This window comes from Anas platyrhynchos, chromosome 25 (genome assembly GCF_047663525.1).
Source record: "Anas platyrhynchos isolate ZD024472 breed Pekin duck chromosome 25, IASCAAS_PekinDuck_T2T, whole genome shotgun sequence".
NCBI lineage: Eukaryota > Metazoa > Chordata > Aves > Anseriformes > Anatidae > Anas > Anas platyrhynchos.
In genome coordinates, this window is record NC_092611.1 from 8,668,784 (window position 1) to 8,680,699 (window position 11,916).

The following is an 11,916-nucleotide window of genomic DNA, read 5'->3' on the forward strand; positions in this document are numbered from 1 at the left end:
TTATTACAATTGGGAGACAAGAAATTGTAATCTTTATGAGCCAATGACACAGAGCCTTATAATAAGAGAATGAAGTATCATTTGAAATGTAAAGCAAATTAGATTACCAGGGTCAAATCCTTCTACAGAGACATCATGTCTTCGGAGTGTCTCTTGCGTTTGACATCCTCTTTTCAGGTTTCACATTAGCATTTAAGTGTTTTTTAAATATGCTTAATATTCTTATAGGAGAAAAGTGCCTGCAAAAGTCAAGACATGGAGATCATGGGGATGGGGGGAGAAAGCAAGCCATCAAAATAAGTGCCGAGGGAAGCTACAGGTCTGTCATAAAGAGAAGGCGTCAGAGCTAATGGCGTCCTGGCGGGCACTTCTCCTCATCCCCTGTGATGCTCACGTCCTCCATCCCCCGGGGGAGCTGCTGTCCCCACACGAGGACAGCTCGATCTGAGCTCCCGGCTGCGGGGAGGCACTGGCTGGGGAGGCTCCAGCAGCAGCCGGCTCCAGACAGACATCGCGGTGTGGCAGGCTGTGGGGTTTTTTGTTACATGCAGCTGGGGAAAGAAAAGGAAAAAGAAAAAAAAAAAAAAAAGCCCCTTTGATCACATCAAAAGCCATATCTTCTCCGCAGCAAGATGACTCACGGGTGTTGTCTGCCCCACCCGAATACCCAAAAACCCAGCGTGGGCTCGTGTGACAAGGCGTCAGAACACGAGCCCATTGCGGCATTGCTGTCTAACCCTCGTGTTTTGGAAACATTCAAAAACATGCAGAGGCACAGTTTTGCAGAGCAGGAATTGCAGTTTCCTAAACTTCGAAGTTTTCCTTTGAGGAGGTGACAAGCAGAGTAGTATAGAAGCTGGAAACCAGCTGCACCAGTAAGATCACGCACTCCAACTGCATCGCTACCCCTAAGGGACTGCTCTCCCCTCCGGTATCCTGCTTGTACGACTGGGGTTTGTTGTTCCCTTCAGCATCTCATTTGCTGTGGACACCTAAAGATGCAAGAGGCAGCAAGTCCAAAACCTCAAAGCCAGCCTGAAATGATTAAAATGCTGTGGGTAAACACCTGAGCACACAATGCAAAACTTTGACTGTTCCTCTGATTTAAGAGACTTCATGTCTTAATCATCTGTCAACACCACATGTAACCAACCATGGTACAGAGGAAAGGGCTCCCAGAAGGGATACAAACATCACACATGAAAGGAAAAGTCTTACTCAGCCTAGAGGGAATTTCAAATTAGGTACAACATTACTTCAGCTTTCACTGTCAAGAATGGTTAGATTTCCATTGACTTATTTTGTAACAGTAGGGTTTTCCTTTGAAGAATCCACAAACATCTTCACCTTCAACTCACATTTACTAGCTCTTGCTCATTTTTTTGTACTGCAATCCTACTTAAAAGCCACAGTCAGGGGCCAGGACCCCAACTGCAGCAGATGATGTACAACAAACAGGAGTTTACCACTTGCTCACCCCCAAAAGAGCTTCCAATCACTAAATAAAACAAGAGAAGACAGGTGACTACAGATAATATGGCAAGACAAACCGCTGCCAGCCAGGGCAATCCGCAGCAGTCCCCAGACAGCCTTGCTGCTGTCGAGGTTTTGACAGCCCAGGACTGATGCGGTCAGAAGCATCCCCACCACTGATCCACGCCATCTCGCTCCCCGACCACACACCTTGGTTTGGGCAGGCTGAGAAGGAAAAGTCCCTGCTACCAACCCCTCAAACCAGGACATGCAGAATGATTTGGGAGAGAGAGAGAGAGCATTTGGTTATGGACAGAGAGTAAGCAGGAAAAAAAAAAAAAAAAAAAAAAACACCAACAAAAAAAACAGCTTCATTTAGGTGAAGTACAAACAACTGAGGAGTGTGTTAGCATTTAAAATTATCAAAAGGAACTCAAACCTATTTTCTTCAGAAAAATGCTTTGCCTGGCTGGGGAAGAAACTAGCTGCCTGGCGCTTTGCAAGGGCGAACTGTGGCAGGTTGGTCTTCAAAAGGATTGTGGACTTTGGAAGAAATGATTGTTGTGCTTTCAAATCACCAGCTGGAATGCTGCAAACAACAACATTTACGGGGCAGCCTCCATCTCTAAGTTACTGCCATTTTCTGAGCACCAGTGGGATGGATGAAATCCAGAAATCCCTGAGCTTGGACACCTGCTTCTCAACATCTTTACAATTCCATTTTTTAACTGCTTCGTTTACTAGTAGGCACATGCATAAGTGGTGTATATTCTCACATATGCCCCCAGCAGATGTGTACACACACATACACGTATGTATACACACACAGTATTACACACACACACAGTGCTGTAGGCATGCATCTTAGCCCAATAATTGCATTTTTTGTAAGCTTGTCCCAACTTGCCGATAGCTACAGAGCAAAACATAATTCGTTAACTCTACTCAGATATTGAAGAACAAAGCTGGAACTCCCATACAATTATGTTTTATCTCAGAGCAAGGTGAAATCATTAGATATTAGTGAGGTGCAGTGGCATAAAAATGATGTGTTAGCGGGGGTTCATTACATTGTATTTTCAGAGCCAGGAAGATCAATGCGTTCATGCATCATGAATTAGTCTCATGCCTTAGTCTTCCCTGCTCTGCGGAAACCCAACATGATCTATTGCCAGCCATACATCATTGTTTCAGCATTGCACATTAATGACAAAGCTACAGTTTCCACTTGTCAAGCTGACCAGCTGCATTTTTCTGCACAAGATGAAAAAATTCAAAGAAGGAGAAAGGGGGTCATTCCTGGGCCAGACTTTGCAGTAAATTTCAACCCTTCAAACCTCTTCTTTTTCTTTAGATCCATCACTTCTATAATCAGTGCATAAACTTGCCCTCATTGCTTATACCCAGAGCTTGGAAGAGCTCAGGGAAATTAGAAAGATAAATCCATTAAGTGATTTTGCTAAATCCCTTTCTGCCAATGCAGAACTTTGCCTTTCCAGGCACATCCCACTGCCTGGGACCCCCTCTGGGTTTGTGCCTGCAGCAGGAAAGGTTCCCATCGCTAACTGGCAAAACCCTTTTAGTTTCTCCCCAGATACGTCAATAAGAAAATGCCATTTTCCAAGATACCTACCTACCTAAAAGCATCACCTTTGCACCTTGATTATTCTCTTTCCACACACTCGGGCCAGGAGATGCTGTCTCCTCCCTTCTGTTTTCCCCTCGCATCCTTTTTGCAGGGCAAAATTCAATTTTTCCCTCCTGACTCCAGAAATCCAGTTACAAGTTTGAGTCTTCCCTTTCCCGTCAACCACTCAAATGTCTACCACTACATATTGTAATTAATTATGGGAGACACAAGTGACTGAGATAGCAGTTGCTAGGCTTCTCCTGTCTACTGCACTCAAACTGTTCCCAGGATGGTAGCATTAGAGCGTCCTGCGTCTTTCATACACATTTACCACCCACAGAGCAACTCCGAGATGCTATTATCCCCATTTTCCAGGCAGGGCACTGAGCTAGAGATTAATTTATCCAGTCCCACACAGAAGGTAAGACAATACAACAAATTTAATCTGGGTCTCAGGCACTGAAACTTTCCCTTCTTGTGACCATCCACCACGGTTCCCCTCAACTCGCTCCATCTATTCCCTGTGCAAGGCCCGTAACCTCTGACAAAGACCAATTTGTTATTTGATGTGACTTTGTCCACCTTTTTGAACACCAGCCACGATGCTCAGGGAGAAAGGAGATCACCTACATCCCGAAATAAGAGGCTCTTCCTGGGATTTAACCACTATGCAGATAACAAGCTAACCCTTCAGCATGACTCTAGCTAAAAACTTACTGCTTGACCTTCTGCTAGCCCTCCTAAAATTGCAGCTACGTGTGCTCTACAAGCACTAAGAGCTCAGGGATAGCCCAGGGTCCTCGCCTTGCCTGCTGTCCCCAGCCCCTTGCCCCCGAGAGGCAGGGGGCATCTGTCCCCCTGCCCCTGACCCCTGCCAGCTTCCAGCTGTGCAGCCAGCACCGCGCCGCCGGGTGCATTCAGGGTGATTTTTTATTTTTTTCTATGAGACATTGATTAGCAGTGTTTGAAACATGACAATGTGCCAATACTTTCCTTGTTGTATGACAGATTACTGCATGGATGCAGGGCTAATGCTGCTCTTTCTCCTTATTATTCACTAATGCTCACAAAACAGCTGACAGTTGGCTGAGCTCTTTAGGGCAAATCGTTTCTTTCCTGGCCTTGGCTGCTTCCAAGGTAATGATCCAACTGTGGTTGTGGGGCGAAGCCCCTTCCAGGCTACATTTTGGTTTGTAGGGACCCAACGTGCCTGCTCCTGGAGCTCCTGCACCATCAGCAGCAGCCCCTGGGAGGCATGCCCAGCTGGGTGCACACATTCTCTGATTTTCTCTGGGTTTGGGCACCCACCCCTCGCTGCCAGGAGGGAGCTGATGGCCCATCCAAGCCCTCTGCATGCCACCAGGCCTCCCCACAGCCCCAGCTCCTGCAGGCGTTTGCCACCAACCACAGGAGCCGAGCGGAGGCTCCAGTGCCCGCACAGCCCGGCCCCAGCCGCCTGCCCAGCGGCCACCCTCGCCTGGGCTATTGACAGCGAGCGGAGCCTTTCAGTGGCTCTTTGTTAGTTTTAAACAATGGCTGTGGCCAGTTCTATTTTCGCTTCCTCTCCCCCGCTTTTCCCTTCTGTACAGGGCTGGGGCTTTTTTTTTTTTTTTTTTCCCTCCCCAAATCAATGGGCTCAGAGAGTGTCGTACTCAAAGTGACCTTTCAAATACCAGCCAGAGACAGGTCACCACAAATTGTGCTCTCCACCCCCGCAGAACATGAAAGCCTTTTCATTTCTGTCTGAAGGGCTGGGGAAGAGCACGGCTGTGTTTCGAGGACATCCACTTTGAGCCTCGTCCTGGCATTAGCAATAAATGGTGGCTTCCTGCCCTGAGAGGCAGAACTGCCCTGGTGTGACTGTCAGCATTATCTGCTGCATCCGGATTTTTGGCCACCCTATTTTTCTTCTTTGAACAGCAGCCACAAGACGAAACTGAAATACTGACATCTGAAAGCCAACAGGACTGCGTATGAAAACCCAGACGAGTCTGACTTTTGCGAGCAGGGTGTCTCTGCAGGGGGTAGGCAAGCATCCTGCTGAACGTGCCTGTTGGGGAAGGCATCTCTGGAAGTCTGGAAGCCCATAATCAGGTAGGCATTTTGTGTGCAACACAAACCAGAAAAGCTGCTTTCTTCCCCACCAGTAAATAACTCCCAAGAACCACTAAATTCCTGTGGCTGTCACGACGGCAGCCTTTCAGAGCATCGTACCACACGGTGCACAACCACAACATTTAACACTGTCTGCCCTCTGTTTCCAGGGCAAGGAAGAAGCAAGGAAAAGTCATTCCCCCAGAGCTGACAGAGCTTACAACAGAAGCAATTTTTAGTTACGCTTCCTGGGTGAGACCAGGCCCAGCGTTCTGGCTTAGACCTAGGAGCAGGACCCACTGCAGCAAGGAGGGGAGCAGGCATGCAGGCGGGACCATAAAGCATTCATTCTTCTTAATAAAAATGAAGATTTGATTATGGATGACGGCAGAAGCCTGCAATGCAAATAAGAGCTGATTTCCTCCGGCAGAAGTGCAGTAAGTGCGAGGTGTACTTCAGAGGACAGGGTCGGCACACAGGGTAAAGGTTTGCTCTGCAGGGTTAAGCACCGTGTTTGTACAGCTGGCCGGGGAGAACAAAGCCGGCAGCACGGCCGCTTGCACCCCAGCAGGCAGGAGGAGCCGTGCTGGATGCGCCCACAAATCGCTCCTGTTTCTTCAAGCCCATTCACCAGCAAGCTTCGTCCTTTCCAAATGCAAAGAGGGAGCCAGCACGACACTAACGCTGCTTTAAAATGTGCTCTACCGGGGCATCACAGACAGCCCATGCTAAATGAATTCAACTGCAGTTAAGTTCTGTAACAAATATTCAAATACCCCTTTTCCTAGGATGCAGGAAGAAACATTTCCAAGAGCACTGCTTACCATTAGTGTTGTGCTGACTTTTGCTTTCCACGCTCTCTGTACCAAAGGGTCAGATAACTATTGCTACTGCAACTTTGCAGTGGCAGAGGCAGGCACATGAAACAAGGCCCTGGAGCTGAGCAGTGATGCTTCACACCTCCACTCTGCCTTTTCCCACCCTTGTGCACCTCGTCCTCCACGTGACCCCCAGCAGCCCCGTGGGATCTCTGATCACCATTTACCATCTGGAAACTGACACTGCTGCCAAGCAGAAACAGTAACATTTTGGGGGTGATTTTTTTCCATTTTGCCCCCAAAAGATGTGAAGTCTAGTATTTTAACGGCATTTAAGGATTTTCTTGCTTTCTCGTATGCAGAGCTTAAATGAGTAGCTTGCTAATTATTTATTTGATCATTTAGGCTTATAATATCTACAAACAGGTTTCAATTTTCTCAGATTTTCTCATTATTGGGAATTATTCAGAAAGTCACTATGTCACTACAAAGAAATCAATGGCTTTGATCATATTCCTTTGCAACTGTTCAATGTTTACTACTTAAGCTGTATTAAATTACAAGTGGCTTCAAAGGTCAGGGTTTTATCTTGGCTTATTTGCTGGGAGAATTGAGGAATCACACATTTAAACCCAAGACTTGTCTGACTTGTAAGCAGCCAGCTACCAAAAGCAAACACGTTAACGACAGCGAAGGGGAAGGAAGGGCTGTGCTTGGCAGGATGGGCAGGCTGCGAGGACGTTCCCAGATCACAGCACCAACGGTGCAAGGCAATGAGTAGGGGACGTGTGACAAACACACACCACGCACCCTGAGAGCCCTGCAGCCCACAGCGAGCAGCCAGGCCCAGTAACAGAGCCCCAGGCTCTTTGGCAGAACAAAAGGAACCGTACCATGGCTATGAGTAAGCCGTTTCACGAAATCTGGCCTGTTCCAGTCTGTCTTGAAGCCACTGCTTATTTTTAACAGCTTCTCCCCCACCTTTGCCTTGCTCCTTATCTGCTGGGCCAGCAGGACACCTCTCCCAAGACAACGTACTTCTCTGGCATAGGGCATGAAATACCTATTTTTTTGGATCCAGCCACAGCTGAAGCAGATTCACGCTGCTGCACTCATGCCCTGGGGCTGCTTGGTCCGTAAATCAAACGGGAGATGAAAAGTCCCCAAGGACAGGCTCCGAAGCAGCATCTCACAGCAGTGCTGCTAGCCAGCAGAGCCTGCTCTGGACATTTTTCCTACTCCAAAGCCTCCAGGAACACGGGCTGTAGCACAAGGTACTACAGCACTCTATAAATATTTAAAGGAACAAAAACCAGTCCTCATTTTGGCAGAGACCTGGCTCTCGTTGCAACCCCGTCCTCTCCTTTTGCTGGGCTGGGATTCCGGCCACCCTGCATATTTTGAATTAATGTGGGTGGCTTGCCTGCCTCCCTCACAGTGCTTAGCCTCAGGAGTGAGTCATCACAGGCCACCGAGCAGGGATGAACTTCTTTCTACCTTTGTTTTCCAGTACACCTCTCCAGCTTTTGTATTTGATTTTGCTTCCATTGCTGCATGTGATGCTTTTGTGGACAGGAGTGCACAGGCTTTGCTTGCCAGGAGAGATCCTTCACAGCACTGATTTTGACTGAATGTTGGAGGAAACAAATTCTTTTTTCTTGGGCATTGTGTTAAAAATACCTTCACCTCCACAAGGAGAAACTGCCTATCCCTGGCTGGTGTCTCTCTTTTAGACCCTCAGTGCTGGTAGTTAAAAGGAACAAAAGTGTAAGTATAAATTGAAGGGACACTGCTGTAAGTGAGCTAAATATAAGTGCCCCAGGAGCAGCATTTCCCAGTTCAGGAGTTGTTTGCTGCTAGCTTTCTCCTCCCCCTCTAACAAAAGATCTCTTTCAAAAGCCTCTTAAAAAGTTCCAATGAGCACTTACAGCATATGGTCAAAGGGGACAAGATGAGGACTGTGACATACAATTTCTTTTCTCCTAAGTGCCTAAAAAAAGACACATTTTACTGACCGCATTTATGAACACTGCTACACAATCTTAATGAGGCTTAATGTAGGACGGACAGCCCGAAAATCACATTGAGCCAACAAATGAGAGACATGATTAGCAAACTCTAAACTTGAAGGATTTTAAGCACTTTTGACCAGGCATTTTATTTCAGCACAAGATGTATCCAAGAGATCTATTATGCTTGTCAGCCAAAGCCAGGGCTGCAGAGGAAGAGTTAAGTGATGCCCAGTGACACTTGCTGTAATCAGATTTTCACATTGTTTGAATAGATACAGTTTCTGAGCTCTCCAGCTGTCCTGCCTCATAAGCAAACAGATCTTCCTAACGCAGGCGGGCTGCAGCTTTAACTTAATATGCAGCCAGGCACGGGAGCGTGGCCTCAGCCCGAGAGGAGCAGGGAGCACCCCAGGGGCACGGCTCACGCTTAATGGGAACCAGGTCCTCGGAGCTGCTCCCCCCCAGCCCCGCTCCCCCAGCTCTGGGCCGTCACTCGCCATCGATTTCAGGAGGGATGGTGCAAAAAGCTGCAGTTCAAAGTCAGTGGATGCTCTCCCTAATGCAGCCAAGAGCTTTCACTACCAGACAGAAAAAAGATGCATTGGTTCGTAAGTGGTAAGGGCAGCCGTAGCCTTCCCAGAGCGCCTGTCTCAGAGGGATCCGCTTCCCAGCCACTTTTCTGAAGTCAACAATTTGTAAAAAGGTTCAGTCTAAAATCCATAAGTCCTCTGCTCATACGCAGGTTAGTGATTTCTCCTTCCTCTCTCCCAGACAAAGAGCTCGCTGGAAAATAGTATTTACTAAACACACACATTTGTTACCCAACATGTTCGTATCTCCGGGAAAGCTCAGTGGCACAAAGCAAACCCAGGACTATTAAGTGAAAAATTCATGAACACTGTGTGGAAGCAAAGACTATTCCAAGAAAAAAAAAAAAAAAAAAAAAGAGCTCCTGGCTTTGCTGCAAAGACAGTGGTCAGAGAAACAGGGACAGAAGCAGAAGCAGGATCAAGGGTGAGGAGGAGGTGGTGTTTTCCAGCAGCTCAGCAGGCAGCTGAGAACCAGGACTGCCGGACTGCGGATCGAAGCCATCACTGAGTCACCGAGCAGGCACCTTTGTTTCATTTAAGCGGCTAAAAGGGAACAATAAGCAGCACTCGTGCCTGCAGGGATGTTCAGCAGTTGCCAAGGGCCCCGGGTGAGAGGCACTACAGAAGCACAGGAGTGCAGCTCTGAGAAAATACAATATTTACAGATGATGTCAGGATGGGGGCATACAATGAGAATCCACGAGGAGCTGGCAATACATCCCTGCTGTTGATGCAATAAAGTACATAAGCCCTTATTTTTCTTAATTATTCCTGATATTTCACCTGTCATGTTGTCAGCTTCCTCAGAGAGCAACGATAAATAGTGCTTCTCATCTCACATCCTTAGGGAAAGCTTGCTATTTATTCCTGTGATGGGCAAGACATCATGACTAATTAGGAAAAATGGTAGCCCCCTTGCACCCAAGCAGGAGAAGTGTGTCATCAGTCTCCTTTCTCGGGGAGACTGTCGGTTTTTCTCCATGGACATTCAACAGCTGCTCCAAAGGCATTTGTTAGCGGCAGCTTGGGAGTGGGAAGGGATGGAGAAAGGGTTCCTCCGTCCCCTGGGAGCTCAATGTCCCAAGTCTTAAATAAGGGAGACAGTGATCCTGAAACCATAGCACAACTGGATTTTCTGCTAGAGAAGTGGCTGCACTGTCAGATGCTCTGCTCAAGGAACGAGATGTTTTAAAGAGGGGCATCCCCTAATCCCCAGTCCATCCCTTGCAGAGGAAAGAACATCATCCTCCTGCCATAGCCCCCAGACCAGAGCACATTTTAAGCAGTGGCACGATTTGCTCCTCCTCTTCCCCTGCCACCACACACACTCTGATCATAACAAAGTAATTGAGATCAGTGCTGGAGAGGACAACTCATTTGGGAACTGCAAATACTTCAGATTAAAAGTAAGCAAAATTAATTTGGAAGTTGCTATGACCACAGAAGAGAACAACACTTGCTATAACTCTTAGATCTGTGCTAAGCAGCAAATGGGAAGGCAACCGCCTTCCCCTCCCTTCTTCCCCTATCCAAAACCAGATGTGGAGTCAAATTCACACAAATGACTCATTCACACAGGGGCCAAATCCTGCTACAGACGCACACCCAGGGCTCGTCCAGCCCTGCATCAGTGCGGCTGGGGACAGCAGGGAGAAGGGTGTCCTCGCTCCTCAAATCACCGCGACAGCACCAGCTTGTTGCAGAGCAGTGGGGTGTTGTTGAAGTCTGTTCCTACTGACAGGCAATAAGGGCTGGGCAGAGCTGGAAGTCTTTATGTTGGGAAAACTAATGAGGACAAAACTCCTATTGTCACTGTCATGTCAGAGAGCATTGCCTAGGATTTTTGCAATCTATTGCACACTGTCATGTTGGGTGAAAGTTATTTGTTTGCAAATTCTACCTCTGGGCACCAGCCCGTTCTAAATAAGCTGTCAGACTTAACCAAGGCAGCTAACAAAATAAAAGAGGTGTGTGTGGGGGTAAACTCCTAATAAATTGATGCAAAATGAAAAAAAAATCCCAGTTGGCAAATCTCATAACTCGAAGAATAAAACCACACACACATACAGAGGCAAGCGAGGCAGCCACCCTCCTCGCTTCGGGCTCGTCACTGGCAGATGAGCAAGCCGGGAGCAGCACTCGAGCCCCGCGCATGAGCTGGTGCACAAGCAACACTTGATTAACTGGGAGAGTGCCAGCCACTGTTACAGGGGCGAAACAGGGTGTAGCAAGCCTCCTGCGTCAGTGACTCATTTATCCAGGATTTATCTTGGATAACGTGCCAAGGCTGCCAGCTTTGCCTGTATTCCCACCCGTTCTGCTCTGGGCTCGTGGCCATGGAGCGCGCTGCTACCCAACGGCACGGGGATGAGCGGCTTCTCCCTGCAGCCCCAGGAGCGGTGCTGGGCTGGGAGGGAGGGGACATGGACAAGAATGCGCTGGAAAGCAGGAGAGGAAGCGGTGTAGCAATCTCATTTCATCACCAGCAAGTGGAATTGAGCTGCTGCTGCTCCTCTTTACCAGGCAGATTGCTGCTCGCTTCGCACGGGAACTGCCGTGCCCAGCGATTGTGTACACAGGTCCTGGGAGCGTGGGTTCAGGACTGACATAACTCAGCTGTGGTTCCATCACATTTCTGCCGAGAGGAGCACGCACATCGCTGTGCCAGGGAGGATAGATGTGCTATCTGCTGGAGCACAGGGCGGAGGGCGAAGGAGGAGAGCAACGCACCCGCCGCACAACGGAGCGCCAGGTGGGATGCTGATAATCTGATTCTTGACGCTGCCCTTGTCCATTTACAAGCCGCAGACAGATTTGCACATGGGGTCCCCCACATTAGACATTTGGCAGTCGGCTGAGGAGCGGCTCTGTTACATGGCAACAGTCAGCAGCTTTCGGCCGACCGACCCCCCCTTACAGCCAGGCTCTGCAGGCACCCGGGCACCCATCCAGGCAGACCGACGCAGGAGCCTCATTCCTTCCAACCTTCAGCGAATGTCATCGCACGTCCTCCCCCTTTTTTCTCACCACGATTTTAGGCTCAGCGCTGCTTCCCATATGCCACCAACGTTCCCCATTCATAAAACTCTGCACCCAAGTCACAGCGCTGTAGACACAAAGTTTACAGAAAGAGACAGGCATCAAGCTCTGTCTGCCAAATATTTGCCAGAATCCGTGAATCCTCCAAGGCCAGAGAGAAAATACTGAAACAGCCTCCTCAGAACTGAAGTCTGGGCAAAAGGCAGGAGGATGTCCTCTCTGGATCTGTCACACTGCCACCTTAAAAGCAAGCTGGGACA